Source organism: Saccopteryx bilineata, chromosome 5 (assembly GCF_036850765.1).
Source record: "Saccopteryx bilineata isolate mSacBil1 chromosome 5, mSacBil1_pri_phased_curated, whole genome shotgun sequence".
NCBI classification, from domain to species: domain Eukaryota; kingdom Metazoa; phylum Chordata; class Mammalia; order Chiroptera; family Emballonuridae; genus Saccopteryx; species Saccopteryx bilineata.
The window spans coordinates 179,485,595-179,504,235 of NC_089494.1; positions in this window are offsets into that span (position 1 = coordinate 179,485,595).

Below are 18,641 nucleotides of genomic sequence, written 5' to 3' on the forward strand. Positions count from 1 at the left end.
TGTAGTACCTTGTGTCAAGGAATAAATATTAAGGAATACATAACACACACACACACACAAATGCATAGTAACATAAACAAACACATTTATATATGACATGAATATCCAATCATTCATTTAACTCTTGCTCTTTACTAAACTAGGTCAATATATCTAGAATACACAAAACTGGAGTCTGTATCTAATAAAAAGTTTCAAAATTGGATGCCTCATTAAGATGTTTGAGCATTTAGGGAGTATCTATTTAATAGAATAATATAATGATCTTTTATGTTTAATGGCCTCTGGAACTTTGCCTACCACCGTGGTTACTTATACAAGAAATAAATCACCAGAGATATGCTTTTATAAATAAAGTTATCTTTCATGGCTAAAATAACACTATAAAAAATTCATATTAGATACTGGCTTCAGCAGATACATCAGTGTTTTCAGACAGAAGAGAAGAACTTGGGATCCAATACTGTTCAAGTACAACTTCTCAAAGTCATGCAGGGTTTTTTTGTGCATGTATTAAATATTAGTCAAAGAGAGTCAAGCTGTTGAGAGCAATAGTAAAGAAAGATGTTTGTCATGTAATAATGGCTACAAATCTATTTGTAATGGCCTGTCAATTAAAATTTTAGGTTTTTTAAAAATTAATTAGCCAATTTTGTCTACCTTAGCATTTGTGTGTATTCCCTATAATCTATACAGTATCATTTATGTTTTCACTTAATTGTGTAGACCTGTAAAGAAACTTTAAATAGTTCATAAACATAAAAAATGTCAATCACACTGTGTATTTTTATGAGTAAAATAATGTTTAGACATTGCTTACCACAGGATACATAATATAGCTTCCTACAAATGCTTAATGAAGAACATCATGGTGGGCGAGTGCTCTGTAATTAGAGTGTCTACCTTATATTTGGAAATTTATCCTTGATAGAAAAGCTATTAAACTCTGGGGAAATCAGGAACAAATGCTCCAGATTTTAAATTGATTAAATATTCTTAAGCGAAGTCAACCTTGCTTTTCATGAGTCTTGCCATGTTCATCCTTGCATAGTTACAGAAAGATATTTTGCCCTCTCAAATGACAATCCCATAATATTGATACTTAGGAAGAAGGCAATAATAATTCATATGCTTAGAGGAGTTACAGCACAAGAAAAGAGTTTATAAAAGTTTAAAGTAAAAAGCACTTAGTTATGATTATATTTCTGTTCTTACCTCAGTTACCTTTATATAGAAGCAAATGGTACTATTTCCCTTTACTTTATGGAATTATATATTTAATGTCTATTTGATTCTATTTGTCCTTGAGCATTTGCCCCAGAGTGTCTGTCCCTTTTGACCATATTTAAAAACTTTATCAAATACCTCATATAAAATTACAGTTCTCATAAGGTTTTCAAAATTGTGGGTGTTGGATTTGAACAAGATGGTGATGGAGTAGGCGGACATACCAACTTCCACCTCCCAGAACCAAAGTGGATTACAAACTAATTAAAGAACCATCATCTGGATAAACCAACTTTGGACTAAACTAAGAGTACTCTTCAACCAGGGAACACTGAAGAAGCCACACTGAGACTTGTAAGAAAAGCGGAAATGCAGAGAGGGCTGCCCAGCTCCCCAGAGCAAATGGCAGCCTGGAGAGACTCACGTGGCAGGAAGTAAGTTTAGAAGAGAGGGGAGGGTCCTGAACCCCAGGAACAAAGCCCCAGCCTGCAGCCCCAGAGCCTAGAAGAGGCATATGGAGAATATTTAGCTGGAAACAAGTCAGGATACTGTTTGTGAGAAAGAGACTGATTTCTCAGACCCAGGATTCTTCTTAAAGGGACCACACAGAAAACTCTCTCACAACCACTCACCTAGGGCTCTGGGGGATGGGGAGAGAGGAAAGAACCAGAGCAGCAGGATGAGAGTGTAATCTAGGAGGCACAGGGAGAAACACTTTAAGGGACAGCCACCCTAACCCCTGGGCTGAGTCACTCCCCAAATCTAAAGTGAATATTTCCCCTGGAAACAACAATACCAGCAAAGGGAAGCAGGATATCAGCCAAACAAGTTCTCCCATGGCACTCAGAGCAGAGCTGCTTAGAACGAGGGCGCTTTCAGAACTACAGTATTGAGAATCAGGGTCTGAGATGCAGCGCCCCTACTCACATGGTTGAGGGCTTGCTGGAGTGCAGGCAGCAGTGGGATGTGGAAGCGCAGTTCTGTCCGCAAGGGGTGAAGCTGGCTGGTCAAAACTGAAGCTCAGGTGTGAGCTCAGTCTTGCCGGGCTGGGACGGAGGGGATGCGCAAAAGTGGTCAAGCCCAGCTTTGGGCCACCTGCAATCCAGCCTGCGGGGGAAGGGCAGGAGTCCTGGAAGGGGCGGAGACCTGCCCTTGAGCAAGGGAGCAGGAGCGCAGCCTGCCCCTCCCACAGGATCGAGGCTTGCAGCCTGACACACGAGCTGGATCCTCCTATGGGGGTGGAGTGAAAGCTCAGAACAGGCGGAGTCCCGTGACTGAGCGAGGGCATGCAGCCCTGCCCAGCCTGTGGAGCCAAGGCTTGCAGCCCTACCATGAGCAGGCTCTTCCCACAGGCATGGGGCAAAAGCCTGGAATCAGGCAGAGACCTGCAGCTGAGCAAAGGTGCTCACCTCTGCCCTCAGGGACAAGGCTTGGGGCTTGGCGCTGCATATATCACCACCCACAGGGGCAGGGCAAAGGCTGAGGCCACTGAGGCTTGTACACCCGAGCACGTGATCACAGCCCCTCCCCTTGAAGGAGAGGCGGAAAACACAGCAACAGCCCCAGTGGGCTGTCACAGGCAACCCCCATACCAGAATGCCCTAGGCAACAGCAGCAGAGGGGGTGGCGGGCCTGCAGATAGACCAACCTAGGGAATACAGAGGCCATACCCAGTGGACTTCAGTGGCTAAAACCTTCTTTTACACAGACAAAATGGGAAGGCAGAGAAATGCAACAAAAATGAATCAAGAGAAATCCCCAGAAAAGGACCTGAATGAGTCAGATATAACCAAATTACCGAAAGCAGAGTTTAAAATAACAATTGATAGGATGCTCAAAGATCTTAGAACAATAATAGATGGTCATTATGAACACCTAAAAAGATAGCAAATATAAAAAAGGATATTGAAATAATAAAAAAGAATCAGAAATGACAAATACAATATCAGAAATGAAGAACACAATGGAATGAACTAAAAGCAGGATGGATGAAGCTGAGAATCAAATCAGCAAGTTAGAGTACAAGATAAATGAAGGGCAGAGAAAAGAAGAGACTCAAAAAGTCTGAGGAAACATTAAGAGAGCTCTGTAACAACATGAAGAGAAAAAATATCCACATCATAGGGGTTCCTGAAGAAGAAGAGAAAGAACAAGGAATAGAGACTATGTTCAAACATATCATATCTGAAAACTTCCCTAAATTAAGGTAGGAAGACATCTCACAAGTTCAAGAAGCACAGAGAAACCCAAGGAAATCTACACCAAGACACATCATAATTAAAATACCAAAGCTAAGAGATAAAGAAAAAATATTAAAAGCTGTAGAGAAAAACAGGCTATCACCTACAAAGAAGCTCCCATAAGGATGACTTCCGACTTCTCACAGAAACACTTGAGGCCAGAAGGGAATGGCAAGAAATATTCAAAGTAATGCAGAACAAGAGCCTACAATCAAGACTACTTTATCCAGCAAGGCTATCATTTAAAATTGAAGGAGAAATAAAAAGTTTTCTAGACAAAAAAAATCTCAAGTAATTCACTACAACCAAACCAATGCTGCAAAAAATGCTAAGGAGCCTGTTGTAAACTGATCAAAGGGGAAAAAGAATATAGCAAAAGAGGAATACAGTTTTAAAGAATAAAATGGCAATAAACAACTACATATCAATAATAATTTTAAATGTAAGTGGATTAAATGATCTGATCAAAAGACATATGGTAGCCATGTGGATAAAAAAACAGGACCCATACATATGCTGTCTACAAGAGACAAACCTTAAAACATAGACTGAAGATAAAAGGATGGAAATAAATATTTCACGTAAATGGAAATGAAAAAAAAACTAGGGTAGCAATACTTATATCAGACAAAATGTACTTTAAAACAAAGGCTATAGTAAAAGATAAAGAAAGTCATTACATAATGATAAAGGGGGCAATCCAACAAGAAGATATAACTGTTATAAATATCTATGCACCTAATATAGGAGCACCTAAATATATAAAACAGACTTTGATGGATTAAAAGAGCGAGATCAACAGCAATACTATAATAGTAGGGGATTTCAATACCCCACTAACATACTAGATAGATCCTCAAGAAAGAAAATTAACAAAGAAACAGCAGACTTAAAGGACACACTCAATAAACTTGATTTCATAGATACTTCAGAACCTGTCACCCCAAGGCAGCAGATTATACATTCTTTTCAAGTGCTCATGGTACATTCTCTAGGATAGGCCACATGTTATGGCACAAAAGCAGTCTTACAAATTTAAGAAGATTGAAATCATATTGAGCGCTTTCTCTGATCACAATGCCATGAAACTAGTAATCAACCACAACAGAAAAACTGAAAAATACTCAAACACTTGGAAACTAAATAGCATGTTATTAAATAACAAATGGGTTAACAATGAGATCAAAGAAGAAATTTAAAAATTCCTAGAAATGAACGATAATGAGCATACATCAACTCAAAATTTAGGGGACACAGCAAAAGCAGTCCTGAGAGGGAAGTTCATAGCATTACAGGCATAGTTTAAAAAGCTAGAAAAAGGTCAAATAAACAACTTGACCCTGCATCTAAAATAACTAGTAAAAGAACAGCAAGTAAAGCCCAGAGGTAGTAGAAGGAAGGAAATAAGAAAGATCAGAGTGGAAATAAATGACATAGAGGCTAAAGAAACAATATGAGTATCAGTGAAACCAGGAACTGGTTCTTTGAAAAGGTAAACAAGATCTATGAACTTTTAACCAGACTCACCAAGAAAAAAAGAGAGGGGACTCAAATAAATAAAATTAGAAATGAGAGTGGAGAAATAACAACTGACACAACAGAAATACAAAATATTTTAAGAAAATACTATGAAGAACTATATGCCAAAAAACTAGACAACCTATATGAAATGGACAAATTTCTTGAAACATATAATCTTCTAAAAATTAATCTGGAAGAATAAGAAAACCTAGACAGACTGATTACAACAAATGAGATCGGAGCAGTTATCAAAAAACTCCCAACAAATAAACGTCCTGGGCCTGATGGCTTCACAAGTGAATTCTACCAAATATTCAAAGAAGAACTAACTCCTATCCTTCTCAAGCTATTTCAAAAAATTCAAGAGGAAGGAAGACTTCCAAGCTCCTTTTATGAGGCAAGCATAATTCTGATTCCAAAACCAGGCAAAGAAAACAAAAAGAAAGAAAATTATAGGCCAATATCCCTGATGAACATAGATGCTAAAATCATCAACAAAATATTAGCAAACCAGATCCAACAATATTTGAAAAAAAATCATAAACCACGATCAAGTGGGATTTATTTTGGGAGGCAGGGCTGGTACAATACTTGCAAATCAATCAATGTGGTTCATCACATAAACAAAAGGAAGGAGAAAAACCACATAATAATTTCAATAGATGCAGAAAAAGCATTTGATAAAATCCAGCGCCCATTTATAATCAAAACTCTCAGCAAAGCAGGAATACAGGGAACATACCTCAAAATGATAAAGACTATCTATGACAAACCCACAGCCAACATCATACTCAATGGGCAAAAATTAAAAGCAATCCCCTTAAAATCAAGAACAAGGCAGGAATGCCCCCTTTTACCACTCTTATTCAACATAGTTCTGAAGTTGTAGTCATAGCAATCAGACAAGAAAAAGAAATAAAAGGCATCCAAATTAGAAAAGAAGAAGTAAAACTATCATTATTTGCAGATGATATGATACTGTATATAGAAAGCCCTAAAGTCTCAGTCAAAATACTACTGGACCTGATAAATGAATTCAGCAAGGTGGCAGGACATAAAATTAATACCCAGAAATCAGAGGTATTTTTATACACTAAAAATGAACTGTCAGAAAAAGAGATTAAGGAATCAATCCCCTTCACCATTGCAACCAAAAAAATAAAGTACCTAGGAATAAATTTAACCAGGGAGATTAAAGACTTGTACTCGGAAAATTATAAAACATTGATAAAAGAAATCAGGGAAGATATAAACAAGTGGAAGCATATACCATATTCATGGTTAGGAAGAATAAACATCATTGAAATGTCTATATTACCCAAAGCAATTTATAAATTCAATACAATACCAATTAAAATACCAATGATACGCTTCAAAGATATAGAACACATATTCCAAAAATTTATATGGAACCAAAAAAGAACACAAATAGCCTCAGCAATCTTGAAAAGGAAGAATAAAGTGGAAGATATCACAGTTCCAGATATCAAGTTATACTACAAGGTCATTGTGCTTAAGACAGCCTGGTACTGGCTAAGAACAGGCATATAGATCAATGGAACAGAACAGAGAACCCAGAAATAAACCCACACCTTTCTGGACAACTGATATTTGACAAAGGAGGTAAGAGCATACAATGAAGTAAAGACAACCTCTTCAACAAATGGTGTTGGGAAAATTGGACAGCTACCTGCAAAAAAATGAAACTAGACCACCAACTTACACCATTCACAAAAATAAACTCAAAATGGATAAAAGACTTAAATGTAAGTCGTAAAATCATAAGCATCTTAGAAGAAAACATAGGCAGTAAGCTCTCTGACATCTCTCGCAGCAATATATTTGCTGATTTGTCTCCACAGGCAAGTGAAATAAAAGACAGGATAAACAAATGGGACTATATCAAACTGAAAAGCTTTTGTGCATCTAAAGACAATAAGAACAGAATAAAAAGACAAACTACATAATGGGAGAACATATTTGACAATACGTCTGATAATGGGTTAATAACCAAAATTTATTAAGAACTTGTAATACTCAACACCAGGAAGACAAACAATCCAATCAAAAAATAGGCACAAGAAATGAATAGACACTTCTCCAAAGAGGACATACAGATGGCCAATAGGCATATGAAAAAATGCTCATCACTAATCATTAGAGAAATGCAAATTGAAACCACAATGAGATATCACCTCACACCAGTCAGAATGGCACTCATCAACAAAACAACACAAAATAAGTACTGGTGAGGATGTGGAGAAAAGGGACCCTCCTGCACTGCTGGTGGGAATGCAGAATGGTGCAGCCACTGTGGAAAACAGTATGGAGATTCTTCAAAAAAATTAAAAATCAAACTGCCTTTTGACCCAGCTCTCCCATTTTTAGGAATATTCCCCAGGTACACCATAGCACTGTTTCAAAAGGAGAAATGCACCCCCATGTTTATGGCAGCATTGTACACAATAGCAAAGATCTGGAAACAGCCCAAGTGTCCGTCAGTGGACGAGTGGATTAAAAGCTTTGGTATATATATACTATGGAATACTACTCAACCATAAGAAATGATGACATCGGATCATTTACAACAACGTGGATGGACCTTAATAACATTATACTGAGCAAAATAAGTAAATCAGGAAAAACTAAGAACTATATGATTCTATACATAGGTGGGGTATAAAAATGAGACTCAGAGACATGGACAAGAGGGTGGTGGTTACTGAAGGTGGAGGAGAACAGGAGGTTGGGGGAGGGGAGGGGCACAAAGAAAACCAGTTAGAAGGTAAGGAAAGACAATTGGACTTTGGGTGATGGGAATGCAGCATAATCAAATGTCAGAATAACCTAGAGATGTTTTCTCTGAACATATGTACCCTGATTTATCAATGTCACCCCATTAAAATTAATAAAAAAAGAGAAAAAAAAGAAAAAAATTGTTGGTGTTATATATTGATTATTGATTGTATGTAATTTTTGTTTAAATAAAAACAAGAAAATTTTTGTAAAAATAAATAAAGTTATACTGTGTGATTTTTCCAAAATAGGAATAACTTGTTAGGTACATGCAGTTACATCAGTTGTCAAGTATTAGAAAGGCTTAGTTTGTCAAACAAACCAGGTACAATATTTAAAGTGTTATACCACCAATAAACTTTGTAATTGAAATACACTATTATTGCTAAAATAATATATTTAAGTACCAGTGTCAGAAATAATAGAGTAATAATCATATTTATCTTATTTTTTGCTTATAATTAAATTTTTTTGCATTACGTTTGGGAATGAAGAAAACTTGCTTTGCAATACAAGTATGGATTGCAGTGGATTTCAGCATACTAGAAAATAGTATTGATCATATGAAAAAAAATGACCTTTTGTTTAGAAAACTACCTTGGTGGCTGCTTTGGGTAGGAAAGAAGTCTTCCTTGCATTATCTTGAAGAAGAACATAGAACAAAAAGATTTGTGTGGGATGGTGTGGGAGGGGAATAAGACAAAAAACATTAGACAATAACAAGAAGTAAGGCAGAAGTGAGGAAGGTGTGACAGTTGGAAAGGAAATATGTCCAGCAACATGATAAGAGGCGATGTTCATAAGATCTCTTAGTAGTAAAAATCCCTGTGGAATCTTAAGAATAATATTATATCATAACTTGTTTTCTCTGCTATGTAATGGATGCATACATTGGTACCTGTATTCTGCTACTTCTTCCCCATGAAAAACCTCCAGAATATGTTACTATTGTGTACCCTGGATGTTTTGGGAAATCACAGAATAGGGGTTGTGGTCCATGTTTGTGCTAATCTTGGATGGAGAGTTCAACCCAGCCACAAAAGGACAGGCTAATCAAATCGAGGTAGGAATTAAAAATTGGACTGGGATCCACAGTAAATCCTTGAAAATTTCCAGAAATCATAGGAAAGATACCAGTCTTCCAATAAGGTATGGCATGAAATTCTGACTGATATTTTTATAAATACTAAAACAAAATTTGACTCCATAATGGTGACTAAATCTGATCATAGAAATCTATATTATAATTTCTATGGTAGAAATCATTTTTATGGAAATTATATTTTAAAATTCACATTATTTATGCAAGAGGATACTAAGCTTTCACAATTCACTAGAAATGAATCTTGGGTACTCATAATCTAATAGAATTATTTCTTAGAGTGTAAACTATTTGTAGTTCTTTTTTGTGCTTTAAATTTTTGAAATTTAAGAGTTATATTATTTGAATCTTCCTGGGACTCATTTTCTTATTTCTTCAATTTTCAATTTTTCACTTTCATAATCAATCTCATCAGCCAAAATGGTAAATATAGCAGCCTAATCACCCTCCACCCCTCCTGCATGCATCACAGTGTTGCTAAAACTCTGTAGTAGTCAGTTCTGTGCCACAAAGACCGTTAGAGGAGCAGAAAAAACAGACATCCCAAGTAGTTACTTATCAGACGACTAGAAAGAACAACTTAGTGTCAAACAGTCACTCTGAGTGTGGGCACCTGGGCCAGTGTTCTTCCATAGTGTAACATGCTTCTGGGGCTGTGCATTACACCCATATGTCTCCAGCTCCATGTTCCCCAGGAAGTAAGCCTGACCTCAGAGAGGCAGTGTCGAGTTTTCTGCTCAGATACACATCACAAGGTAGATTTTTCTTCATAGTTGGCATTTCTGCATATAGCATTGTGCCACTCTTGATAAATCAAGGAATTATATTGATAAATCAAGGAATTATATGTCTCTCAGATGCAATTAAATATTGACCAATAGAGTAGAAACATGACTCTTTCTAAATACTTAATTTCACTAGGTTACGGGCAGATATATAGTGTACTGTATATAATTGTCAAGTTCATCTCTGTAGATGATCCATTTATATCATAATATGGTTCGGGAAAATTACCTATCCAATGTAGTCAGACTCCATGATGACCCCCAATGATCTTCACCACCTGGTACTCATTCATTCCCATGTTGTAACAGGGGTGGTCTATGTGACCCATAGAATTAAGGCAGAGGTAGTACTATGTCAATTCTGAAACGAATTTATAAATGACAATGTGGCTTCCATCTTGGTAGGCTTCTCTTATAGACTTTCACTTCTGGAGCCCTTGCTCTGGGGGATAGCACATAATGAACAGTCTTATGGAGAGGCTTACATAACAAAAAACTGAAGCTCCTGCCAATGGACACTTGAATGAGCTTGGAAACAAATCCTCCAGCTTTTGTCAAAATCTTCAGAGACAGGCATCTTAACAGGCCTGCACTACAACCACCCAGCTAAGGCACTCCCAGATTCCTAACCCCAGCAACAAGGGCCATAATAAATACGTGTTGTTTCAAGCTGCTAAGCCTTGAAGTAATTTATTACATAGCAAAAAATAACAAATATAATTCTTATCTTCTTCTTTTGGCAAGTACTTGCTAGGACAAAATGAGGTTTGGGCTGGTGTGCAGTATGTTACAGTCCAAAGGGCAGGTGTGAGAATAGGGCATAGCTTACTTGCTGAGCCCAGAAGTAATGTCAAGAAACAGTATCATGAAGAAATTACAGATGAGAACAAAGCAGACAATTTGAAATCTAGACGCTTCTATCAAACAGGCATGGCTAAGAGATTGGACAAAGGACAAAATTCAAAGGAAATGGAAATGATGAGACTTGAAATACCCTTCTGAGACGTTGAGATTGCCTTCTCTGTTTCTGATGCCCCTGAAAGGGCATGCCAGAAGGAGGTTGCTGTGAGCAGATATTAATGTGACATTCAAGAGCTACCATAGTCAAGACCAATCTTACCATTTCATTTTATCACTAATCTCATTTCTTCTGCTTCAGATAAAAACAGTACTTTCTTTTTTTAATTTTATTTTTCTTATTTTTTTTAATGAGAAGAGGGGAGATATAGAGACAAATCCCCACATGCACTCTGACCAGGATCCACCTGGCAACCCCCGTCTGGCGCTGATGCTTGAATCAACCAAGCTACCCTCAGTGCCCGGAGCTGATGCTCAAACCAATGTAGTCACTGGTTGTAAGAGGGGAAGAGAGAGAGCAGGGGGAGAGGAAGGAGAAGAGAAGCAGATGGTCACTTCTCACGTGTGTCCTGACTGGGGATTAAGCTGGGACATTCTCATGCCGGGCTGACAGTCTAGAATCTTAGAAAAACAGCCAGGGCCAAGACAGTACTTTATTATCTCAATGGTTTTATGGAAGCCATTACATCCAACAGGAATTCCCTGTCTGCTTCTTTTCACATGTCCCTTTGGACTGGACCTATCTTTGGGGGCCAGTTTGATCCCTTTTTTCTTTGCAGTCTCCCCTAAACAACACAAATCTTAAGATTGCTCCCTCCTCTAAATAAATACCTGTGCTACTCATATATTGCCTTCATTTTATGTGCTCTCTCCACAATATTAAAATAATTTCTAGAGGGCAGAAGTCCTAATACATTATTGTATTTTCTGCAGAGATTCTAGCACAACATTATTTATTTGGTAGAAGCATGATAAATATTGGTTAATTGATTTCTATAAATTTTCTTATTGCAAAATGAGGGTCTGGTTTTTTTTGCAGATAGTTATAAGAAGTCAATCAAAAAGAGAAAAAAACATCAATTTACCATCCAATAAGAACCACTCGGTACTTTTGATGGTTCAGCCTTTTTTGCAGGATTGTGTGTGTGTTGTGGATTGTGTGTGTGGAAGAAAATCAAACTATGCATTTGCCCATTTGACAATAAATTGCAAAACTTACTTACTGAATGCCTCCTTCTGGGACCTAGAGCAGAGTCTTGGGATATAATTTTTTTAACATAGTCCTACACTAATACAAGGTGTCTTTTGCCCCTAAAAACAATATGCTGCTTATTTCAGACCCTTTATGGGCTCATTCTATTAAAAGTATTATGATAGTAAACAACATTCTCAGTTTGTATGGATTCAAATGTCAATTAGTAAACAGTATCAGGACTAGAAGGAAAATTAACAACTATCCAAGTATTTCAGTGAGATTTAAATAAAGTGGACTGAGAAGTTCATTGCAGCCCAATATCCATTACTAGCTCACCTAATTTTCCAATATTATCTCAAGAAAATCTGTCTGTTTCCTATTGTCATCTTTAAACACAACTCTGAAAAAGCCAGAAAGTGACAGAATTGCCACTTCCTTTCTCCTTCTAATTTCCCATTTTAATCTCTCCTCTTCTGTAGTTAAAAAAAATAAACAAAAGGACGATGAAGTGCAGAAATACTTATAAGATAGGGTACTACAATGAATATGGTAGGTACCCTTTTCATTACTTAATGGTAACCACCCTTGAAAAAACCACCACAAAAACACTTGACTTAAAAAAGGTAGCAACAGAGGAAAGAAGTATGGAACACAAACAAACAAAAACAAATGATAGAAAAACAAAAGAGAAGAATCAAACTAGATACAAAACTAACAGAAAGCAATTTATAAAATGGCAGTAGGGAACCCACAAGTGTCAATAATTACACTAAATGTAAATGGATTAAACTTACCAATAAAAAGACACAGAGTAGCAGAATGGATTAAAAAAGAAAATCCAACTATATGCTGCCTACAAGAAACACATCTAAGCAACAAGGATAAAAACAAATTCAAAGTGAAAGGCTGGAAAACAATACTCCAAGCAAACAACACCCAAAAAAAAGCAGGTGTAGCAATACTCATATCTAATAATGCTGACTACAAGACAGAAAAAGTACTCAGAGACAAAAATGGTCATTTCATAATGATTAAGGGGAAGTTGAATCAAGAAGACATAACAATCCTTAATATATATGCACCAAACCAAGGAGCACCAAAATATATAAGACAGCTACTTATTGACCTTAAAACAAAAACTAACAAAAATACAATCATACTTGGAGACCTCAATACACCGCTGACGGCTCTAGATCGGTCATCCAAACAGAGAATCAATAAAGATATAGTGGCCTTAAACGAAATACTAGAACACCTGGATATGATAGACATCTACAGGACACTTCATCCCAAAGCGACAGAGTATACATTTTTCTCTAGTGTACATGGAACATTCTCAAGAATTGACCATATGTTGGGCCACAAAGACAATATCAGCAAATTTAGAAAAATTGAAATTGTACCAAGCATATTTTCTGATCATAAAGCCTTGAAACTAGAATTCAACTGCAAAAAAGAGGGGGAAAAACCCACAAAATGTGGAAACTAAACAACATACTTCTAAAAAATGAATGGGTCAAAGAAGAAATAAGCGCAGAAATCAAAAGATATATACAAACAAATGAAAATGAAAATACGACATATCAGAATCTCTGGGATGCAGCAAAAGCAGTAATAAGGGGAAAGTTCATATCATTTCAGGCCTATATGAACAAACAAGAGAGAGCCGAAGTAAACCACTTAACTTCACACCTTAAGGAACTAGAAAAAGAAGAACAAAGACAACCCAAAACCAGCCGAAGAAAGGAGATAATAAAAATCAGAGCAGAAATAAATGAAATAGAGAACAGAAAAACTATAGAAAAAATTAATAAAACAAGGAGCTGGTTCTTTGAAAAGATCAACAAAATTGACAAACCCTTGGCAAGACTCACCAAGGAAAAAAGGCACAGGACTCAAATAAATAAAATCCAAAATGAAAGAGGAGAGATCACCACAGACATCATAGATATACAAAGAATTATTGTAGAATACTATGAAAAATTATATGCCACCAAATACAACAATCTAGAAGATAAATTCCTAGAACAATACAACCTTCCTAGACTGAGTCATGAAGAAGCAGAAAGCCTAAACAGACCAATCAGCAGGGAGGAAATAGAAAAAACTATTAAAAACCTCCCCAAAAATAAAAGTCCAGGCCCAGACGGTTATACTAGTGAATTCTATCAAACATTCAAAGAAGACTTGGTTCCTATTCTACTCAAAGTCTTCCAAAAAATTGAAGAAGAAGCAATACTTCCAAACACATTTTATGAGGCCAACATAACCCTCATACCAAAACCTGGCAAGGATGGCACAAAGAAAGAAAACTACAGACCAATATCTCTAATGAATACAGATGCTAATATACTAAACAAAATACTGGCAAACCGAATACAACAAAATATTAAAAAAATAATACATCATGATCAATGGGATTTATCCCAGAATCTCAAGGATGGTTCAACATACGCAAAACGGTTAATGTAATACACCAAATCAACAAAACAAAGAACAAAAACCACATGATCTTATCAATAGATGCAGAAAAGGCTTTTGATAAAATACAACACAATTTTATGTTTAAGACTCTCAACAAAATGGGTATAGAAGGAAAATATCTCAACATGATAAAGGCCATATATGATAAACCATCAGCCAACATCCTATTAAACAGCATAAAACTGAGGACTTTCTACCTTAAATCAGGAACAAGACAGGGTTGTCCACTCTCTCTACTCTTATTTAACATGGTGCTAGAAGTTCTGGCCAGAGCAATCAGACAAGACAAAGAAATAAAAGGCATCCATATCGGAAAAGAAGAAGTAAAGCTATCACTTTTTGCTGATGATATGATCCTATACATCGAAAACCCGAAGGACTCCACAAAAAGATTATTAGAAACAATAAACCAATACAGTAAGGTCGCAGGATACAAAATTAACATACAAAAGTCCATAGCCTTTCTATATGCCAACAATGAAATATTAGAAAACGAACTCAAAAAAATAATCCCCTTCACGATTGCAACAAAAAAAATAAAATACCTAGGAATAAACATAACAAAGAATGTAAAGGACCTATATAATGAAAATTACAAAGCATTGTTAAGGGAAATCGAAAAAGATACAATGAGATGGAAAAATATTCCTTGTTCTTGGATAGGAAGAATAAATATAATCAAAATGGCCATATTACCCAAAGCAATATTCAAATTTAATGCAATTCCCATCAAAATCCCTATGAGATTTTTTAAAGAAATGGAACAAAAAATCATCAGATTTATATGGAACTATAAAAAACCCCGAATAACCAAAACAATCCTAAGGAAAAAGAATAAAGCTGGGGGCATTACAATACCTGACTTTAAACTATATTGTAGGGCCACGATAATCAAAACAGCATAGTATTGGCAGAAAAATAGACACTCAGACCAATGGAACAGAATAGAAAGCCCAGAAATAAAACCACATATATATGGTCAAATAATCTTTGATAAAGGGGCCAACAACACACAATGGAGAAAAGAAAGCCTCTTCAACAAATGGTGTTGGGAAAACTGGAAAGCCACATGCAAAAGAATGAAACTCGACTACAGCCTGTCCCCGTGTACTAAAATTAATTCAAAATGGATCAAAGACCTAAATATAAGACCTGAAACAATAAAGTACATAGAAGAAGACATAGGTACTAAAATCATGGACCTGGGTTTTAAAGAACATTTTATGAACTTGACTCCAATGGCAAGAGAAGTGAAGGCAAAGATAAATGGATGGGACTACATCAGAATTAAAAGTTTTTGCTCAGCAAGAGAAACTGATATCAAAATAAACAGACAGCCAACTAAATGGGAAATGATATTTTCAAACAACAGCTCAGATAAGGGCCTAATATCCAAAATTTACAAAGAACTCATAAAACTTAACAAACAAACAATCCAATAAAAAAATGGGAAGAAGACATGAACAGACACTTCTCCCAGGAAGAGATACAAATGGCCAACAGATATATGAAAAGATGCTCAGCTTCATTAGTTATTAGAGAAATGCAAATCAAAACTACAATGAGATACCACCTCACTCCTGTTAGATTAGCTATTATCAACAAGACGGGTAATAGCAAATGTTGGAGAGGCTGTGGAGAAAAAGGAACCCTCATTCACTGTTGGTGGGTCTGTAAAGTAGTACAACCATTATGGAGGAAAGTATGGTGGTTCCTCAAAAAACTGCAAATAGAACTACCTTATGACCCAGCAATCCCTCTCCTGGGTATATACCCCAAAACCTCAGAAACATTGATACGTGAAGACACATGTAGCCCCATGTTCATTGCAGCATTGTTCACAGTGGCCAAGACATGGAAACAACCAAAAAGCCCTTCAATAGAAGACTGGATAAAGAAGATGTGGCACATATACACTATGGAATACTACTCAGCCATAAGAAATGATGACATCAGATCATTTACAGCAAAATGGTGGGATCTTGATAACATTATAAGGAGTGAAATAAGTAAATCAGAAAAAAACAAGAACTACATGATTCCATACATTGGTGGAACATAAAAATGAGACTAAGAGACATGGACAAGAGTGTGGTGGTTACCAGGGGTGCGGGGAGGGAGGACTTGGGAGGGAGGGAGGGAGAGAGTTAGGGGGAGGGGGAGGGGCACAGAGAACTAGATAGAGGGTGGCGGAGGACAATCTAACTTTGGGCGAGGGGTATGCAACATAATTTAATGACAAAATAACCTAGACATGTTTTCTTTGAATATATGTACCCTGATTTATTAATGTCATCCCATTACCATTAATAAAAATTTATTAAAAAAAAAAAACAAAAAAAAACATACTCTTGTGATTTACCTATTCGGTTTCATAATCTATGAAATGGGACAGATAATGGTAATTACCTAATTATTATGTGCCAAATGGTAATTACTATTTGGCACATAATAAACACTTAAAAATGTTCCTGCATATTGTACCTGTTTTGTTTTCTCACGCTAACATTCACACTAATGCATGCATGCATGTGCATGTGTGCAACACATACACGCACACTCATTTTTTAAAAATCAAGAAGCACAACTCCTACAAGCTCCTTGATATGTTACTTCTGTCTGTGTCTCATTCTTGATTATTTCGAACAAGTGTCAGCTACATAATTAATTAACCAGGTAATTATGAACTTTCCACAAATAAAGGCAACATACTGTTTTTGTTTAATAAAATGTTCATTAGTTAAAAGAAAGTGCAGATAAATTATTACTAGAAGTAAACTATTTGGATTTCTCTGAGACTGAGCATTAATGCACAGTTAAAAACTTGTAATTAGTGTCTGAGATATTTCTTTTGTTATCAAGAATGAAGGGTTGGTATTTGTAGGTTCATAATCTATACCATAAAACTGTATTAAAAACTCTGATATTTGATCTTAATGTTCTCCTTGTACTCTCTTAACAACTGTTAAATGTGCCATGAGCTGGCCATGCATTATGACTACAAACCCCATCTGAAAATGTGAAGTCCTAATCCCTCAACAGACTTACTTCTGGCTCGGGAATCCCAGAGACCATGAAGCAGCTTGGACATAACTATCTTCACCCCTAGTCCCAACTGCAACCAAATGATAAATCCTGAGCACTTTTCCAACAACTGAGTTGGCAGCAGCAACTTCAATGTTCTCGCTGCAACTCAGTCATGAAACTAACTCACTGTTGAACAACAGGGTGATCTCTTGGAAGAACTTGAGAAGTAACAGTTCAGTCTTCTCTTCTATCCTTTCTTTGTCACTTTTGTCCTTCAATGTGTCCTCTCCCAAACCCATTTCCACCTCCTGAATCCTCAGGCTCTCTTTCCTATCCCTTACCAAACTATTTACACTAATATACAAATTGAAATGTAGAAAAGGAAGGCTCTTAGCATAAGAGACTTTCAGCAGAACTTACTTTCTCTAAAACAGGGGTCGGGAACTTATGGATCGCAAGCCAGATGTGGCTCTTTTGATGGCTGCATCTGGCTCACAGACAAATCTTTAATAAAAAATAATAATGTTAAAAATATAAAACATTCTCATGTATTACAATCCATTCATTTCCTACTGCTCATGTTCATGGTTGCAGGTGGTTGGAGCCAATCACAGCTGTCCTCTGGGACAACACCAAATTTTTATTGGATAATATGTAATGTACACGGGTCGTTGTATGGTTCTCACGGAATTACATTTTAAAATAGGTGGTGTTCATGGCTTTCTCAGCCAAAAAGTTTTCCAACCACTGCTCTAAAACAAAGAGACTTTCAGCAGAACTTACTTTTTTTTAAAAGACTCCCTACCCCTGGACTTCAAGCTGGTTCCCTAGGCAGTGGCCTTGGAATAGTGCCACAAGGTTGCAGATGTTCCCAGAATGTTTTTCCCTGAATTAATCCTATAGATAGCCCTGGACGGTTAGCTCAGTGGTAGAGCGTCGGCCTGGTGTGCAGGAGCCCTGGGTTCAATTCCCGGCCAGGGCACATAGGAGAAGCGCCCATCTGCTTCTCTACCCCTCCCCCTCTCCTTCCTCTCTGTCTCTCTCTTCCCCTCCCGCAGCTGAGGCTCCACTGGAGCAAAGAGATGGCCCGGGCGCTGGGGATGGCTCCTTGGCCTCTGCCCCAGGCACTAGAGTGGCTCTGGTCGCGACAGAGAGACGCCCCGGAGGGGCAGAGCATCGCCCACTGGTGGGTGTGCCGGGTGGATCCCAGTCGGGCGCATACGGGAGTCTGTCTGACTGTCTCCCCGTTTCTAGCTTCAGAAAAATACAAAAAAAAAAAAAATCCTATAGATAAATATTGTAAATAAGCTTGTTTCATTGCTTTATTTTACTGAAATGCTTCCTCTCTTCCCTATTCCCCAATCAGTGTGTAATTTTGTCTTTAAAAGCTGACTTCAAACTGTATT